At 58.2% G+C, this 9711-nt stretch overlaps 30 non-coding genes across 30 annotated transcripts; all 30 read left to right on the top strand.

Annotated features, from left to right (window-relative positions):
- Positions 1-201: 201 nt before the first annotated feature.
- LOC129296852 (5S ribosomal RNA) lies at positions 202-320 on the top strand. Its single transcript, XR_008590009.1, has one exon. It is a non-coding gene; the product is annotated as a 5S ribosomal RNA (ribosomal RNA).
- A 203-nt stretch (positions 321-523) lies between these two features.
- On the top strand, positions 524-642 carry LOC129296853 (5S ribosomal RNA). The gene has a single exon (XR_008590011.1). It is a non-coding gene; the product is annotated as a 5S ribosomal RNA (ribosomal RNA).
- Positions 643-842: 200 nt separating this feature from the next.
- LOC129296854 (5S ribosomal RNA) lies at positions 843-961 on the top strand. Its single transcript, XR_008590012.1, has one exon. It is a non-coding gene; the product is annotated as a 5S ribosomal RNA (ribosomal RNA).
- Positions 962-1167: 206 nt separating this feature from the next.
- On the top strand, positions 1168-1286 carry LOC129296855 (5S ribosomal RNA). Its single transcript, XR_008590013.1, has one exon. It is a non-coding gene; the product is annotated as a 5S ribosomal RNA (ribosomal RNA).
- Positions 1287-1490: 204 nt separating this feature from the next.
- Positions 1491-1609, top strand: LOC129296856 (5S ribosomal RNA). Its single transcript, XR_008590014.1, has one exon. It is a non-coding gene; the product is annotated as a 5S ribosomal RNA (ribosomal RNA).
- Positions 1610-1813: 204 nt separating this feature from the next.
- Positions 1814-1932, top strand: LOC129296857 (5S ribosomal RNA). The gene has a single exon (XR_008590015.1). It is a non-coding gene; the product is annotated as a 5S ribosomal RNA (ribosomal RNA).
- A 202-nt stretch (positions 1933-2134) lies between these two features.
- On the top strand, positions 2135-2253 carry LOC129296858 (5S ribosomal RNA). The gene has a single exon (XR_008590016.1). It is a non-coding gene; the product is annotated as a 5S ribosomal RNA (ribosomal RNA).
- Positions 2254-2454: 201 nt separating this feature from the next.
- On the top strand, positions 2455-2573 carry LOC129296860 (5S ribosomal RNA). The gene has a single exon (XR_008590017.1). It is a non-coding gene; the product is annotated as a 5S ribosomal RNA (ribosomal RNA).
- Positions 2574-2778: 205 nt separating this feature from the next.
- Positions 2779-2897, top strand: LOC129296861 (5S ribosomal RNA). Its single transcript, XR_008590018.1, has one exon. It is a non-coding gene; the product is annotated as a 5S ribosomal RNA (ribosomal RNA).
- Positions 2898-3098: 201 nt separating this feature from the next.
- LOC129296863 (5S ribosomal RNA) lies at positions 3099-3217 on the top strand. The gene has a single exon (XR_008590020.1). It is a non-coding gene; the product is annotated as a 5S ribosomal RNA (ribosomal RNA).
- A 204-nt stretch (positions 3218-3421) lies between these two features.
- LOC129296864 (5S ribosomal RNA) lies at positions 3422-3540 on the top strand. Its single transcript, XR_008590022.1, has one exon. It is a non-coding gene; the product is annotated as a 5S ribosomal RNA (ribosomal RNA).
- Positions 3541-3742: 202 nt separating this feature from the next.
- On the top strand, positions 3743-3861 carry LOC129296865 (5S ribosomal RNA). The gene has a single exon (XR_008590023.1). It is a non-coding gene; the product is annotated as a 5S ribosomal RNA (ribosomal RNA).
- Positions 3862-4066: 205 nt separating this feature from the next.
- On the top strand, positions 4067-4185 carry LOC129296866 (5S ribosomal RNA). Its single transcript, XR_008590024.1, has one exon. It is a non-coding gene; the product is annotated as a 5S ribosomal RNA (ribosomal RNA).
- Positions 4186-4387: 202 nt separating this feature from the next.
- LOC129296867 (5S ribosomal RNA) lies at positions 4388-4506 on the top strand. Its single transcript, XR_008590025.1, has one exon. It is a non-coding gene; the product is annotated as a 5S ribosomal RNA (ribosomal RNA).
- Positions 4507-4709: 203 nt separating this feature from the next.
- Positions 4710-4828, top strand: LOC129296868 (5S ribosomal RNA). Its single transcript, XR_008590026.1, has one exon. It is a non-coding gene; the product is annotated as a 5S ribosomal RNA (ribosomal RNA).
- A 208-nt stretch (positions 4829-5036) lies between these two features.
- On the top strand, positions 5037-5155 carry LOC129296869 (5S ribosomal RNA). Its single transcript, XR_008590027.1, has one exon. It is a non-coding gene; the product is annotated as a 5S ribosomal RNA (ribosomal RNA).
- A 203-nt stretch (positions 5156-5358) lies between these two features.
- Positions 5359-5477, top strand: LOC129296871 (5S ribosomal RNA). The gene has a single exon (XR_008590028.1). It is a non-coding gene; the product is annotated as a 5S ribosomal RNA (ribosomal RNA).
- A 204-nt stretch (positions 5478-5681) lies between these two features.
- LOC129296717 (5S ribosomal RNA) lies at positions 5682-5801 on the top strand. Its single transcript, XR_008589881.1, has one exon. It is a non-coding gene; the product is annotated as a 5S ribosomal RNA (ribosomal RNA).
- Positions 5802-6004: 203 nt separating this feature from the next.
- LOC129296831 (5S ribosomal RNA) lies at positions 6005-6125 on the top strand. Its single transcript, XR_008589995.1, has one exon. It is a non-coding gene; the product is annotated as a 5S ribosomal RNA (ribosomal RNA).
- A 207-nt stretch (positions 6126-6332) lies between these two features.
- On the top strand, positions 6333-6451 carry LOC129296872 (5S ribosomal RNA). Its single transcript, XR_008590029.1, has one exon. It is a non-coding gene; the product is annotated as a 5S ribosomal RNA (ribosomal RNA).
- Positions 6452-6655: 204 nt separating this feature from the next.
- Positions 6656-6774, top strand: LOC129296873 (5S ribosomal RNA). The gene has a single exon (XR_008590030.1). It is a non-coding gene; the product is annotated as a 5S ribosomal RNA (ribosomal RNA).
- Positions 6775-6978: 204 nt separating this feature from the next.
- On the top strand, positions 6979-7097 carry LOC129296829 (5S ribosomal RNA). The gene has a single exon (XR_008589992.1). It is a non-coding gene; the product is annotated as a 5S ribosomal RNA (ribosomal RNA).
- Positions 7098-7299: 202 nt separating this feature from the next.
- Positions 7300-7418, top strand: LOC129296875 (5S ribosomal RNA). The gene has a single exon (XR_008590033.1). It is a non-coding gene; the product is annotated as a 5S ribosomal RNA (ribosomal RNA).
- Positions 7419-7621: 203 nt separating this feature from the next.
- On the top strand, positions 7622-7740 carry LOC129296876 (5S ribosomal RNA). The gene has a single exon (XR_008590034.1). It is a non-coding gene; the product is annotated as a 5S ribosomal RNA (ribosomal RNA).
- A 204-nt stretch (positions 7741-7944) lies between these two features.
- LOC129296877 (5S ribosomal RNA) lies at positions 7945-8063 on the top strand. The gene has a single exon (XR_008590035.1). It is a non-coding gene; the product is annotated as a 5S ribosomal RNA (ribosomal RNA).
- Positions 8064-8266: 203 nt separating this feature from the next.
- On the top strand, positions 8267-8385 carry LOC129296878 (5S ribosomal RNA). Its single transcript, XR_008590036.1, has one exon. It is a non-coding gene; the product is annotated as a 5S ribosomal RNA (ribosomal RNA).
- Positions 8386-8589: 204 nt separating this feature from the next.
- Positions 8590-8708, top strand: LOC129296879 (5S ribosomal RNA). Its single transcript, XR_008590037.1, has one exon. It is a non-coding gene; the product is annotated as a 5S ribosomal RNA (ribosomal RNA).
- A 203-nt stretch (positions 8709-8911) lies between these two features.
- LOC129296880 (5S ribosomal RNA) lies at positions 8912-9030 on the top strand. The gene has a single exon (XR_008590038.1). It is a non-coding gene; the product is annotated as a 5S ribosomal RNA (ribosomal RNA).
- Positions 9031-9235: 205 nt separating this feature from the next.
- On the top strand, positions 9236-9354 carry LOC129296885 (5S ribosomal RNA). The gene has a single exon (XR_008590042.1). It is a non-coding gene; the product is annotated as a 5S ribosomal RNA (ribosomal RNA).
- A 210-nt stretch (positions 9355-9564) lies between these two features.
- LOC129296882 (5S ribosomal RNA) lies at positions 9565-9683 on the top strand. Its single transcript, XR_008590039.1, has one exon. It is a non-coding gene; the product is annotated as a 5S ribosomal RNA (ribosomal RNA).
- Positions 9684-9711: the final 28 nt, after the last annotated feature.

Consider the following 9711-nt stretch of genomic DNA (forward strand, 5'->3'; position numbering starts at 1 on the left):
CTTTTTGCGCGTCCGAAACCCGTGGAGTCCCAAAATATCGATGACCCATTAAACAGAAGCCCTCGTGCTGCGCCCCTCCTTTTGCGCCTCCGACTCCGGGCGAGCCCACACGCATCGCGAGCCCTCGTGCAGCCCCATTCTTCTGTGGGCTCCGAAATCCGTGCGAGTCCGAATATATCAATTGACTCAGCCTGCTCCATCGGGTGCGATCATACCAGCACTAATGCACCGGATCCCATCAGAACTCCGCAGTTAAGCGTGCTTGGGCGAGAGTAGTACTAGGATGGGTGACCTCCTGGGAAGTCCTCGTGTTGCACCCCCACTTTTTGCGCGTCCGAAACCCGTGGGAGTCCCAAAATATCGATGGACCATTAAACAGAAGCCCTCGTGCTGCGCCCCTCCTTTTGCGCCTCCGACTCCGGGCGAGCCCCACGCATCGCGAGCCCTCGTGCAGCCCCATTCTTCTGTGGGCTCCGAAATCCGTGCGAGTCCGAATATATCAATTGACTCAGCCTGCTCCATCGGGTGCGATCATACCAGCACTAATGCACCGGATCCCATCAGAACTCCGCAGTTAAGCGTGCTTGGGCGAGAGTAGTACTAGGATGGGTGACCTCCTGGGAAGTCCTCGTGTTGCACCCCACTTTTTGCGCGTCCGAAACCCGTGGTCCCAAAATATCGATGGACCCATTAAACAGAAGCCCTCGTGCTGCGCCCCTCCTTTTGCGCCTCCGACTCCGGGCGAGCCCACACGCATCGCGAGCCCTCGTGCAGCCCCATTCTTCTGGGGCTCCGAAATCCGTGCGAGTCCGAATATATCAATTGACTCAGCCTGCTCCATCGGGTGCGATCATACCAGCACTAATGCACCGGATCCCATCAGAACTCCGCAGTTAAGCGTGCTTGGGCGAGAGTAGTACTAGGATGGGTGACCTCCTGGGAAGTCCTCGTGTTGCACCCCACTTTTTGCGCGTCCGACACCCGTGCGAGTCCCAAAAATATCGATCGACGCAGGAAACAGAAGCCCTCGTGCTGCGACCCTCCTTTTGCGCCTCCGACTCCGGGCGAGCCCCCACGCATCGCGAGCCCTCGTGCAGCCCCATTCTTCTGTGGGCTCCGAAATCCGTGCGAGTCCGAATATATTGAATTGACTCAGCCTGCTCCATCGGGTGCGATCATACCAGCACTAATGCACCGGATCCCATCAGAACTCCGCAGTTAAGCGTGCTTGGGCGAGAGTAGTACTAGGATGGGTGACCTCCTGGGAAGTCCTCGTGTTGCACCCCACTTTTTGCGCGTCCGAAACCCGTGGGAGTCCCAAAATATCGATGGACCAATTAAACAGAAGCCCTCGTGCTGCGCCCCTCCTTTTGCGCCTCCGACTCCGGGCGAGCCCACACGCATCGCGAGCCCTCGTGCAGCCCCATTCTTCTGTGGGCTCCGAAATCCGTGCGAGTCCGAATATATCAATTGACTCAGCCTGCTCCATCGGGTGCGATCATACCAGCACTAATGCACCGGATCCCATCAGAACTCCGCAGTTAAGCGTGCTTGGGCGAGAGTAGTACTAGGATGGGTGACCTCCTGGGAAGTCCTCGTGTTGCACCCCACTTTTTGCGCGTCCGAAACCCGTGGGAGTCCCAAAATATCGATGGACCAATTAAACAGAAGCCCTCGTGCTGCGCCCCTCCTTTTGCGCCTCCGACTCCGGGCGAGCCCACACGCATCGCGAGCCCTCGTGCAGCCCCATTCTTCTGTGGGCTCCGAAATCCGTGCGAGTCCGAATATATCAATTGACTCAGCCTGCTCCATCGGGTGCGATCATACCAGCACTAATGCACCGGATCCCATCAGAACTCCGCAGTTAAGCGTGCTTGGGCGAGAGTAGTACTAGGATGGGTGACCTCCTGGGAAGTCCTCGTGTTGCACCCCACTTTTTGCGCGTCCGAACCCGTGGGAGTCCCAAAATATCGATGGACCAGGAAACAGAAGCCCTCGTGCTGCGCCCCTCCTTTTGCGCCTCCGACTCCGGGCGAGCCCCCACGCATCGCGAGCCCTCGTGCAGCCCCATTCTTCTGTGGGCTCCGAAATCCGTGCGAGTCCGAATATATCAATTGACTCAGCCTGCTCCATCGGGTGCGATCATACCAGCACTAATGCACCGGATCCCATCAGAACTCCGCAGTTAAGCGTGCTTGGGCGAGAGTAGTACTAGGATGGGTGACCTCCTGGGAAGTCCTCGTGTTGCACCCCACTTTTTGCGCGTCCGAAACCCGTGGAGTCCCAAAATATCGATGGACCAGGAAACAGAAGCCCCGTGCTGCGCCCCTCCTTTTGCGCCTCCGACTCCGGGCGAGCCCCACGCATCGCGAGCCCTCGTGCAGCCCCATTCTTCTGTGGGGCTCCGAAATCCGTGCGAGTCCGAATATATCAATTGACTCAGCCTGCTCCATCGGGTGCGATCATACCAGCACTAATGCACCGGATCCCATCAGAACTCCGCAGTTAAGCGTGCTTGGGCGAGAGTAGTACTAGGATGGGTGACCTCCTGGGAAGTCCTCGTGTTGCACCCCACTTTTTGCGCGTCCGAAACCCGTGGGAGTCCCAAAATATCGATGGACCCATTAAACAGAAGCCCTCGTGCTGCGCCCCTCCTTTTGCGCCTCCGACTCCGGGCGAGCCCCACACGCATCGCGAGCCCTCGTGCAGCCCCATTCTTCTGTGGGCTCCGAAATCCGTGCGAGTCCGAATATATCAATTGACTCAGCCTGCTCCATCGGGTGCGATCATACCAGCACTAATGCACCGGATCCCATCAGAACTCCGCAGTTAAGCGTGCTTGGGCGAGAGTAGTACTAGGATGGGTGACCTCCTGGGAAGTCCTCGTGTTGCACCCCACTTTTTGCGCGTCCGAAACCCGTGGGAGTCCCAAAATATCGATGGACCATAAACAGAAGCCCTCGTGCTGCGCCCCTCCTTTTGCGCCTCCGACTCCGGGCGAGCCCCACGCATCGCGAGCCCTCGTGCAGCCCCATTCTTCTGTGGGCTCCGAAATCCGTGCGAGTCCGAATATATCAATTGACTCAGCCTGCTCCATCGGGTGCGATCATACCAGCACTAATGCACCGGATCCCATCAGAACTCCGCAGTTAAGCGTGCTTGGGCGAGAGTAGTACTAGGATGGGTGACCTCCTGGGAAGTCCTCGTGTTGCACCCCACTTTTTGCGCGTCCGACACCCGTGCGAGTCCCAAAATATCGATCGACGCAGGAAACAGAAGCCCTCGTGCTGCGACCCCTCCTTTTGCGCCTCCGACTCCGGGCGAGCCCCACGCATCGCGAGCCCTCGTGCAGCCCCATTCTTCTGTGGGCTCCGAAATCCGTGCGAGTCCGAATATATCAATTGACTCAGCCTGCTCCATCGGGTGCGATCATACCAGCACTAATGCACCGGATCCCATCAGAACTCCGCAGTTAAGCGTGCTTGGGCGAGAGTAGTACTAGGATGGGTGACCTCCTGGGAAGTCCTCGTGTTGCACCCCACTTTTTGCGCGTCCGAAACCCGGGAGTCCCAAAATATCGATGGACCCATTAAACAGAAGCCCTCGTGCTGCGCCCCTCCTTTTGCGCCTCCGACTCCGGGCGAGCCCACACGCATCGCGAGCCCTCGTGCAGCCCCATTCTTCTGTGGGCTCCGAAATCCGTGCGAGTCCGAATATATCAATTGACTCAGCCTGCTCCATCGGGTGCGATCATACCAGCACTAATGCACCGGATCCCATCAGAACTCCGCAGTTAAGCGTGCTTGGGCGAGAGTAGTACTAGGATGGGTGACCTCCTGGGAAGTCCTCGTGTTGCACCCCACTTTTTGCGCGTCCGAAACCCGTGGGAGTCCCAAAATATCGATGGACCCAGAAACAGAAGCCCTCGTGCTGCGACCCTCCTTTTGCGCCTCCCGACTCCGGGCGAGCCCCACACGCATCGCGAGCCCTCGTGCAGCCCCATTCTTCTGTGGGCTCCGAAATCCGTGCGAGTCCGAATATATCAATTGACTCAGCCTGCTCCATCGGGTGCGATCATACCAGCACTAATGCACCGGATCCCATCAGAACTCCGCAGTTAAGCGTGCTTGGGCGAGAGTAGTACTAGGATGGGTGACCTCCTGGGAAGTCCTCGTGTTGCACCCCACTTTTTGCGCGTCCGAAACCCGTGGGAGTCCCAAAATATCGATGGACCCATTAACAGAAGCCCTCGTGCTGCCCCCTCCTTTTGCGCCTCCGACTCCGGGCGAGCCCCCACGCATCGCGAGCCCTCGTGCAGCCCCATTCTTCTGTGGGCTCCGAAATCCGTGCGAGTCCGAATATATCAATTGACTCAGCCTGCTCCATCGGGTGCGATCATACCAGCACTAATGCACCGGATCCCATCAGAACTCCGCAGTTAAGCGTGCTTGGGCGAGAGTAGTACTAGGATGGGTGACCTCCTGGGAAGTCCTCGTGTTGCACCCCACTTTTTGCGCGTCCGAAACCCGTGGGAGTCCCAAAATATCGATGGACCATTAAACAGAAGCCCTCGTGCTGCGCCCCTCCTTTTGCGCCTCCGACTCCGGGCGAGCCCACACGCATCGCGAGCCCTCGTGCAGCCCCATTCTTCTGTGGGCTCCGAAATCCGTGCGAGTCCGAATATATCAATTGACTCAGCCTGCTCCATCGGGTGCGATCATACCAGCACTAATGCACCGGATCCCATCAGAACTCCGCAGTTAAGCGTGCTTGGGCGAGAGTAGTACTAGGATGGGTGACCTCCTGGGAAGTCCTCGTGTTGCACCCCCACTTTTTGCGCGTCCGAAACCCGTGCGAGTCCCAAAATATCGATCGACGCAGGAAACAGAAGCCCTCGTGCTGCGACCCTCCTTTTGCGCCTCCGACTCCGGGCGAGCCCCCACGCATCGCGAGCCCTCGTGCAGCCCGCCCATTCTTCTGTGGGCTCCGAAATCCGTGCGAGTCCGAATATATCAATTGACTCAGCCTGCTCCATCGGGTGCGATCATACCAGCACTAATGCACCGGATCCCATCAGAACTCCGCAGTTAAGCGTGCTTGGGCGAGAGTAGTACTAGGATGGGTGACCTCCTGGGAAGTCCTCGTGTTGCACCCCACTTTTTGCGCGTCCGAAACCCGTGGAGTCCCAAAATATCGATGGACCCAGGAAACAGAAGCCCTCGTGCTGCGCCCCTCCTTTTGCGCCTCCGACTCCGGGCGAGCCCCCACGCATCGCGAGCCCTCGTGCAGCCCCATTCTTCTGTGGGCTCCGAAATCCGTGCGAGTCCGAATATATCAATTGACTCAGCCTGCTCCATCGGGTGCGATCATACCAGCACTAATGCACCGGATCCCATCAGAACTCCGCAGTTAAGCGTGCTTGGGCGAGAGTAGTACTAGGATGGGTGACCTCCTGGGAAGTCCTCGTGTTGCACCCCACTTTTTGCGCGTCCGAAACCCGTGGGAGTCCCAAAATATCGATGGACCCATTAAACAGAAGCCCTCGTGCTGCGCCCCTCCTTTTGCGCCTCCGACTCCGGGCGAGCCCACACGCATCGCGAGCCCTCGTGCAGCCCCATTCTTCTGTCGGCTCCGAAATCCGTGCGAGTCCGAATATATCAATTGACTCAGCCTGCTCCATCGGGTGCGATCATATACCAGCACTAATGCACCGGATCCCATCAGAACTCCGCAGTTAAGCGTGCTTGGGCGAGAGTAGTACTAGGATGGGTGACCTCCTGGGAAGTCTCGTGTTGCACCCCACTTTTTGCGCGTCCGAAACCCGTGGGAGTCCCAAAATATCGATGGACCAGGAAACAGAAGCCCTCGTGCTGCGCCCCTCCTTTTGCGCCTCCGACTCCGGGCGAGCCCACACGCATCGCGAGCCCTCGTGCAGCCCCATTCTTCTGTCGGCTCCGAAATCCGTGCGAGTCCGAATATATCAATTGACTCAGCCTGCTCCATCGGGTGCGATCATACCAGCACTAATGCACCGGATCCCATCAGAACTCCGCAGTTAAGCGTGCTTGGGCGAGATAGTACTAGGAGCATGGGTGACCTCCTGGGAAGTCCTCGTGTTGCACCCCACTTTTTGCGCGTCCGAAACCCGTGCGAGTCCCAAAATATCGATCGACCAGGAAAAAACAGAAGCCCTCGTGCTGCGCCCCCTCCTTTTGCGCCTCCGACTCCGGGCGAGCCCACACGCATCGCGAGCCCTCGTGCAGCCCCATTCTTCTGTGGGCTCCGAAATCCGTGCGAGTCCGAATATATCAATTGACTCAGCCTGCTCCATCGGGTGCGATCATACCAGCACTAATGCACCGGATCCCATCAGAACTCCGCAGTTAAGCGTGCTTGGGCGAGAGTAGTACTAGGATGGGTGACCTCCTGGGAAGTCCTCGTGTTGCACCCCACTTTTTGCGCGTCCGAAACCCGTGGGAGTCCCAAAATATCGATCGACCCATGAAACAGAAGCCCTCGTGCTGCGCCCCTCCTTTTGCGCCTCCGACTCCGGGCGAGCCCCCACGCATCGCGAGCCCTCGTGCAGCCCCATTCTTCTGTGGGCTCCGAAATCCGTGCGAGTCCGAATATATCAATTGACTCAGCCTGCTCCATCGGGTGCGATCATACCAGCACTAATGCACCGGATCCCATCAGAACTCCGCAGTTAAGCGTGCTTGGGCGAGAGTAGTACTAGGATGGGTGACCTCCTGGGAAGTCCTCGTGTTGCACCCCACTTTTGGCGCGTCCGAAACACCGTGCGAGTCCCAAAATATCGATCGACGCAGGAAACAGAAGCCCTCGTGCTGCGACCCTCCTTTTGCGCCTCCGACTCCGGGCGAGCCCCCACGCATCGCGAGCCCTCGTGCAGCCCATTCTTCTGTGGGGCTCCGAATCCGTGCGAGTCCGAATATATCAATTGACTCAGCCTGCTCCATCGGGTGCGATCATACCAGCACTAATGCACCGGATCCCATCAAACTCCGCAGTTAAGCGTGCTTGGGCGAGAGTAGTACTAGGATGGGTGACCTCCTGGGAAGGTCCTCGTGTTGCACCCCACTTTTTGCGCGTCCGAAACCCGTGGGAGTCCCAAAATATCGATCGACCCAGGAAACAAAGAAGCCCTCGTTGCGCCCCTCCTTTTGCGCCTCCGATCCGGGCGAGCCCCCACGCATCGCGAGCCCTCGTGCAGCCCCATTCTTCTGTGGGCTCCGAAATCCGTGCGAGTCCGAATATATCATTGACTCAGCCTGCTCCATCGGGTGCGATCATACCAGCACTAATGCACCGGATCCCATCAGAACTCCGCAGTTAAGCGTGCTTGGGCGAGAGTAGTACTAGGATGGGTGACCTCCTGGGAAGTCCTCGTGTTGCACCCCACTTTTTGCGCGTCCGAAACCCGTGGGAGTCCCAAAATACGATGGACCCATTAAAACAGAAGCCCTCGTGCTGCGCCCCTCCTTTTGCGCCTCCGACTCCGGCGAGCCCACGCATCGCGAGCCCTCGTGCAGCCCCCATTCTTCTGTGGCTCTCCGAAATCCGTGCGAGTCCGAATATATCAATTGACTCAGCCTGCTCCATCGGGTGCGATCATACCAGCACTAATGCACCGGATCCCATCAGAACTCCGCAGTTAAGCGTGCTTGGGCGAGAGTAGTACTAGGATGGGTGACCTCCTGGGAAGTCCTCGTGTTGCACCCCACTTTTTGCGCGTCCGAAACCCGTGGGAGTCCCAAAATATCGATGGACCCATTAAACAGAAGCCCTCGTGCTGCGCCCCTCCTTTTGCGCCTCCGACTCCGGGCGAGCCCACACGCATCGCGAGCCCTCGTGCAGCCCCATTCTTCTGTGGGCTCCGAAATCCGTGCGAGTCCGAATATATCAATTGACTCAGCCTGCTCCATCGGGTGCGATCATACCAGCACTAATGCACCGGATCCCATCAGAACTCCGCAGTTAAGCGTGCTTGGGCGAGAGTAGTACTAGGATGGGTGACCTCCTGGGAAGTCCTCGTGTTGCACCCCACTTTTTGCGCGTCCGACACCCGTGCGAGTCCCAAAATATCGATGGACCCATTAAACAGAAGCCCTCGTGCTGCGCCCCTCCTTTTGCGCCTCCGACTCCGGGCGAGCCCCACGCATCGCGAGCCCTCGTGCAGCCCCATTCTTCTGTGGGCTCCGAAATCCGTGCGAGTCCGAATATATCAATTGACTCAGCCTGCTCCATCGGGTGCGATCATACCAGCACTAATGCACCGGATCCCATCAGAACTCCGCAGTTAAGCGTGCTTGGGCGAGAGTAGTACTAGGATGGGTGACCTCCTGGGAAGTCCTCGTGTTGCACCCCACTTTTTGCGCGTCCGAAACCCGTGGGAGTCCCAAAATATCGATGGACCCATTAAACAGAAGCCCTCGTGCTGCGCCCCTCCTTTTGCGCCTCCGACTCCGGGCGAGCCCACACGCATCGCGAGCCCTCGTGCAGCCCCATTCTTCTGTGGGCTCCGAAATCCGTGCGAGTCCGAATATATCAATTGACTCAGCCTGCTCCATCGGGTGCGATCATACCAGCACTAATGCACCGGATCCCATCAGAACTCCGCAGTTAAGCGTGCTTGGGCGAGAGTAGTACTAGGATGGGTGACCTCCTGGGAAGTCCTCGTGTTGCACCCCACTTTTTGCGCGTCCGAAACCCGTGGGAGTCCCAAAATATCGATGGACCCATTAAACAGAAGCCCTCGTGCTGCGCCCTCCTTTTGCGCCTCCGACTCCGGGCGAGCCCACACGCATCGCGAGCCCTCGTGCAGCCCCATTCTTCTGTGGGCTCCGAAATCCGTGCGAGTCCGAATATATCAATTGACTCAGCCTGCTCCATCGGGTGCGATCATACCAGCACTAATGCACCGGATCCCATCAGAACTCCGCAGTTAAGCGTGCTTGGGCGAGAGTAGTACTAGGATGGGTGACCTCCTGGGAAGTCCTCGTGTTGCACCCCACTTTTTGCGCGTCCGAAACCCGTGGGAGTCCCAAAATATCGATGGACCCATTAAACAGAAGCCCTCGTGCTGCGCCCCTCCTTTTGCGCCTCCGACTCCGGGCGAGCCCCACACGCATCGCGAGCCCTCGTGCAGCCCCATTCTTCTGTGGGCTCCGAAATCCGTGCGAGTCCGAATATATCAATTGACTCAGCCTGCTCCATCGGGTGCGATCATACCAGCACTAATGCACCGGATCCCATCAGAACTCCGCAGTTAAGCGTGCTTGGGCGAGAGTAGTACTAGGATGGGTGACCTCCTGGGAAGTCCTCGTGTTGCACACCCCACTTTTTGCGCGTCCGAAACCCGTGCGAGTCCCAAAATATCGATGGACCCATTAAACAGAAGCCCTCGTGCTGCGCCCCTCCTTTTGCGCCTCCGACTCCGGGCGAGCCCACCCGCACGCATCGCGAGCCCTCGTGCAGCCCCATTCTTCTGTGGGCTCCGAAATCCGTGCGAGTCCGAATATATCAATTGACTCAGCCTGCTCCATCGGGTGCGATCATACCAGCACTAATGCACCGGATCCCATCAGAACTCCGCAGTTAAGCGTGCTTGGGCGAGAGTAGTACTAGGATGGGTGACCTCCTGGGAAGTCCTCGTGTTGCACCCCCACTTTTTTTGCGCGTCCGAAACCCGTG

The sequence above is a fragment of the Prosopis cineraria genome, unplaced genomic scaffold (assembly GCF_029017545.1).
Source record: "Prosopis cineraria cultivar Desert tree isolate PC_DT_omini unplaced genomic scaffold, ASM2901754v1 PC391, whole genome shotgun sequence".
NCBI classification, from domain to species: domain Eukaryota; kingdom Viridiplantae; phylum Streptophyta; class Magnoliopsida; order Fabales; family Fabaceae; genus Prosopis; species Prosopis cineraria.